The sequence below is a fragment of the Mus caroli genome, chromosome 18 (genome assembly GCF_900094665.2).
Source record: "Mus caroli chromosome 18, CAROLI_EIJ_v1.1, whole genome shotgun sequence".
Lineage (NCBI taxonomy): Eukaryota > Metazoa > Chordata > Mammalia > Rodentia > Muridae > Mus > Mus caroli.
This window is the reverse complement of record NC_034587.1, coordinates 49,426,945-49,432,701: the sequence shown is the minus strand read 5'-3', so window position 1 is coordinate 49,432,701 and position 5,757 is coordinate 49,426,945.

Genomic DNA, 5,757 nt, shown 5'->3' with positions numbered 1-5,757 from the left:
TCTCTCTCTCTCTCTCTCTCTTTCTTTCTTTCTTTCTTTCTTTCTTTCTTTCTTTCTTTCTTTCTCCCTCCCTCCCTTTTCTTTCTTTCTTTCTTTCTTTCTTTCTTTCTTTCTTTCTTTCTTTCTTTTTCTTTCTTTCTTTCTTTTCTTTCTCTCTTTTATTTTTCTTCCTTTCTTCCTCTCTCTTCCTTCCTCACTCCCTCCTTCTCTTCCTTTCTCTTTCCTTCCTTCCTCTCTCTCCTTCCTCTTTCTCTTTCTCACCTTCCTTCTACCCTTCCTTCCTTTCTTAATGGAGAATCTGTCACATAGGTGCAAACTGCCAACCTGACCTCAACAGCTAATGCCTACATCTCCTAGAGCAAAGAAATGTTAAACACAAACCACATTTCTAGCAATATAACTCATCAATCACATTGCCAACTTGTAGTATAAAATATTTTGCTATGAACCAGTGAGTCGGGTCTTAAATAGGATTTTCTCAGAGTGTGCTGATTCTCCTTGCAATATTACAGTCCATGGAATATATCCCAACCAGGCATGCTCACTGGAACCTTGGTGTCTTGGGTTTTTATTGGGTCAGTCACACACACACACACACACACACACACACACACACACACACACACACACACACACATTTTCATGACTGATGTTTGGTACATATCCTCTGTTTCTACAGGGTACATAGATATTTGTAAATTACTTTGTTAAACACACTATCTGACCAAACAAGTATTTTATGGGCCAAGTTCATACATATACAAACAATTCTTTTCAGAATTTGTTTCAGAGCTTGTTTCCCAAAAGGTCCAGTCCAGAAGACAGGCAAATCTTGGGAATGTGCAAAGTTTGAGTAGCCCAAGCCTAATGGTTGACCTTTCCTATACGCCTATATTGTCCAAAGTCCTGCAGAGGAAACACAATGAGCCACTGTCGACTCTTGCACATGTAGTGGATTGTTACTAAGGAACAGGAACATTTTGTGCTAGGGAGCTATTACCCATCCCTTGTGATGGGTCAGCAGAAAAATAGCTTGAGAAATGAACATGGTGAGAAGCTAATAGGTCTTGGTATGCTGAACAAGATGGCAGGGATGCTCAAAGCTTATGACAGATTTTTTCCCTCTACCCTGTGTGGGCTTTCTTTCTTTCTTTCTTTCTTTCTTTCTTTCTTTCTTTCTTTCTTTCTTTCTTTCTTTCTTTCTTTCTTTTCTTTTTCTTTTCTTTTTTTTTTCGAGACAGGGTTTCTCTGTATAGCCCTGGCTGTCCTGGAACTCACTTTGTAGACCAGGCTGGCCTCGAACTCAGAAATCCACCTGCCTCTGCCTCCCGAGTGCTGGGATTAAAGGTGTGCGCCACCACGCCCAGCCTGTGTGGGCTTTCTTAAGCAAGGCATAAATCAGAGTGTAAGGTTGCAATGAGTTATAAACGTGATCTTAAAAAAAGTATATCCATAGCAGAAATGTTAGAGCACCAATGAAACTGGGACATAGAACACAGGAAGCTGAGATCTTTGAAAGGTATGAACTGGATAAATTGAAAAATAAACTTTTCTTGACTCCATCAGAGAAGTGAGGTAGGTAGTGGGAAAAGCAGACCTAGCCAAGTGCAGTCATTTTCTAAGAGTGTATGATCGGGCTTACTTGTAACAGCACAGGAGATGGGGTTGCTCTTGAGCAGTGGTTCTCAGCGTGTAGGTCATGATCCACATGCCAAATCTCTGCCTCCAAAAATATTTACATTATGATTCATAATAGTAGCAAAATTACAGTTAGGAAGTACCAATGGAAATCATTTTATGGTTGGGGGGGTCACTACAGCATGAGGAAGTGTTCTAAAAGGTTGCAGCATTAGGAAGGGTGAGAACTGCTGTTCTAGAGGGATTCAGCTCAACTTTTTGATAAGATTACTACAGCTGAATGGGGACTAATTTAGATCATATAGTTCAAGGTCCATCAGAATAGAGAGTGCTCACATCCTCTTTTGGATTAGTGGAGATAAGCCTACATTGGGCATGCATGAGAAGAGACAGACGAGAAGAGGCAAGCTCCTGGCTGAATTTCAGTTGAAGTCTTTGTTCATGGATATTTATGCTACAATTAAAGCCTCATATTGGTGGACAGGAAGTTGTTTTGTCCTGGGCAGTAAAATTGATTTGCTAATCTTTTTCTAAATTGCACACAAAATTCATTTAGACAAAGAGCCCGACATATGCTAAACCCCTTTCATGTTCTTGCACTCTGTATTCTGGGCTGGTGTTTTGGGTATGCAGGCCAAGAGGTGACACAAAATGGAAAATGGAATACTCTGGGTAACTGGAGCTTGTTGAAAACCGAAAGAGGCTGAGTGAACTTGCTTAGCAAAACTGGAACCAAGTGTTGGGCAGACTGGCTGCCATAATTTCCAGATAGCCAAGAGTTGTTTGATGGCTATTATCTATTACACCAACGCTCAGAATGTGACATACATACAGTGACTGATCCAAGAGGTTTCATTTAATATGTTCTCAAGTTTTACCCATGCTATAGTATCAATACCTCATGTCTAGTATAGATCACATTTTGTTTGGGTATTTTGAGCTATACAGCTATTATTTGCACAATGAACATCCATGCTTAAGTTTTCATGAGAACACACTTTCCCAGTCTTTGGGAAATACAGTTAGCTGACTGTAAACTGGTTACATAAAAAGTCCCATTTATTCTAAATTGGTACATTAAGTGGTACTCCATAGGTCTTCAAGTGTGCTAGGTTTTTAAATTTTAAATGTATATATATGAATGTGTGCAAGTGACTGTGTGCATTCAGAGGTCAGAGGAAGGCGTCAAATCCCTTGGAGCTAGTAATTGGTCTTTTGCAGGACACCCAGCCTTCGTGGGTGCTGGGATCTGAACTCTGGTCCTTGGAATCCCGCAGCAAGTGGTCGTAACCTCTGCGCAAAACTGCTCATTCTTTTATTTCCCGCTCTTCGAACAGCATCATCTTAGTTGACATTAAGATCCCTTTTCAACTTTTTAACTTGGTAATTGCACTTCCTAACTTCAGACTTTGGTTCTTTATAAGTTTGTTTCTTGACGTAGGTTAACCTCATTTTCAATTCTACTCCATCTGTCTTGACACTACAATACAGCCATGTGCATCATACCATTCTTTATAATTTCTAATTCCTCTTCCTCCCCTTTTGGTCAGGCAGTATACTTTCTCGTCTCTTTTAAACAGTGCCCTACAGGTTGGAACATATTTAATTTAGCTTACTCGGTGTCTTTGTTGAAATTAAGTTCAACATTTGCTCTTCCTCAGTTTCTATTTATTGCTGGTCCCTTGTACACTGGGTCACATTTTGTATATAATTTATTTGTTGAAAATTAGACACATTAAATAATGAAGTGTTTATAAAATCAGTACCCTATGCCTGTCTACAGCTAGTGATAGTTTCTGAATTACTTTTGTGAAGTACAGTTCTTTTGATGTGTAATGCCGTTTGCAGTCTGCATAGCTTAACACTGCCCTAATTTGACAAATTCCCTTAAACAGACATGCTCTCATCACTTACACACCAGGGTGTGATCTTCCCCTGGTGAACGATGAGGGTCCTTCAACTAGGTCCTGAGCAGTGATAGTCTGTATTCGTGCATTATCTTATTTCTAGAAAAGGTCAGAAATCTCCAAAGCCCCAATGAGCAGACAGTAACTTCTTCAGCTTTCCCTCTAAGCTTTGTGAGCAATGTACTTCCTACCTTAGCAGCTCTCTGCTGCTTATGGCGGCCATAATGTCAAACTGCCCGTGTTTCTCAAAAGGCAGCTTAAGGGAAAATGCTATCAAGCTAAACAAGCTTGGACTTACACCAAATAAAGGCAGCCTTGCCAAGTGGGCGGCTTCCAGTGAACTAACTAGACATTTCAGACAATCAATGTTCCCTACAGATGTTGCAAATGTATTTCCAGCAGTTGCTAGGCTGGTTTTCAATGTGGTAATAGCCTGATAGCTTTCAAGGCTACCATAGATCTAGAGTAGGGGATGGGGAAATTAAAGCCGACAACCCTCACTGTTTCATCAGTAATCTGAAGTTTCTGACTACACACACACACACACACACACACACACACACACACACACACACACTCCTTGGATTACTGCAAGCCTGATTAACTCCTGAGTTCAGAGAAAGTTGGTTCCAGGAGCTTAGATACTTTCTTCTTTCAGTTTTGAGACTCCATGTCTGAAGATTAAAGAAAAAGAAGCACCCAAGCTCTAATTAGCTGACTGGTTCAGAGGCGTCAGCTAACACTGAGAGCACTCTTAGGCAGATAATACAGAATACAGGTATGTCTTCCTACTAAAGTTTGAGGTAAGATAGAACGTCAATAGAACGTGTGATGCTAAATATCAGGGAGGAAGGATTTAGAAAGACTTGCAGAGCCCCTTTAAGGATTTGCTGCAAAGTCAATCCTTAAATATATCAAGACAGAGACAAAAATCACCAGGTAGCAGGTGGGACAGTGTAGGCGCTCACAGGCCCAGGCAGTTTGTGATCCTAGATAACAGGAAGACTTGCTAGGACAATACTATAGTAAGAGAATCAAAAGCCACAAACCCAGGACTTTTCAACCTTTGAGTTGTATTTTAGTCTGAAAAAACATAATCTTTATTGGTAGAGAGTTAGCAGTATGTCTGGACTATATCCGATTGCTGTGGTGCCTTTCATGAATCTGAACCTCTGCAGACATTAAGGGCAACGTCACCAGAAACTGAAATGCCCTACCAGCTGTTCTATCTGGAGGCAAAGCAGCAAAAAAGGGACAGCTCTGGTTCTAAAGTCTCCGTGTAATAAACTATAGCAGTAAATGTAAAAGTCTGCCTCCAACTTTTAGGTGGACTCCTGGCCCAAGGAACTCTCTTAGGCAAACTTACAAAACTGTAGAGAACATTCCAACTTGCTGAGGTACACACACACACACTCTCTTTTCTCTTACTTTTTTTTTGGGGGTGGGGGGTGGGGGGGTGGGTCACAGGGAGTTGCTTGGAATGAAGATTTAAGAAAACTCCACATCTCCACCATAAACTGAACCCACTGTTCTAGTTACTGACATTCCTAGGTTTGTAAAACAGAACTTACACTTGCTAACTAACTAGGCCCTTGAAGGCAGAGTGGAAGGTGTTACCTTGTTCTAACAGAATTCATATGCAGGCCACATAGAATTCAGTTAGCACTGTTTAATCAACTAACCATCTTTCTTGTCTTCCACAGCAGTAAAAAGGCAAACAGGTGAAGATCTTTTAAAAACCTCCTTTCCTTTAAAGTTACTCTACTGTATGAAGTAGGTGGTTCTTTAGGAGTCAGAGAACTTCTATTTAGCCACTTCAATCCCTCCCTCTTCTACATTTCAATACAAGGTAAAATACCTGCATCCTGGTACTGTGAGAGTAAAAACCCAGCCCTGTTTGAGCCACACAGCAAGGTCCTCAGTGGTAGAGCATGTATAAGAAGACCTAGAATGCATGAGGCCCTAGGTTCAGTTCCCAGTGCTGTACTCCAATATATGGCTAAGTGACTAGACACCATGCATAACTTTTCTGTACCATGAACACTGTATCCTGGACTTGGTCCATGGACAGAAAAACTAGAGCTCTATTGATCCATTCTTCAATGAATGGAAATACTCATTGCAGGGTACTTAGAACTTAACTTTTAGTTGTGTTGCTACACATAAGCACGTTGCTCAAACACTGCAAAGATACGCCACAAGTAACTGCAAC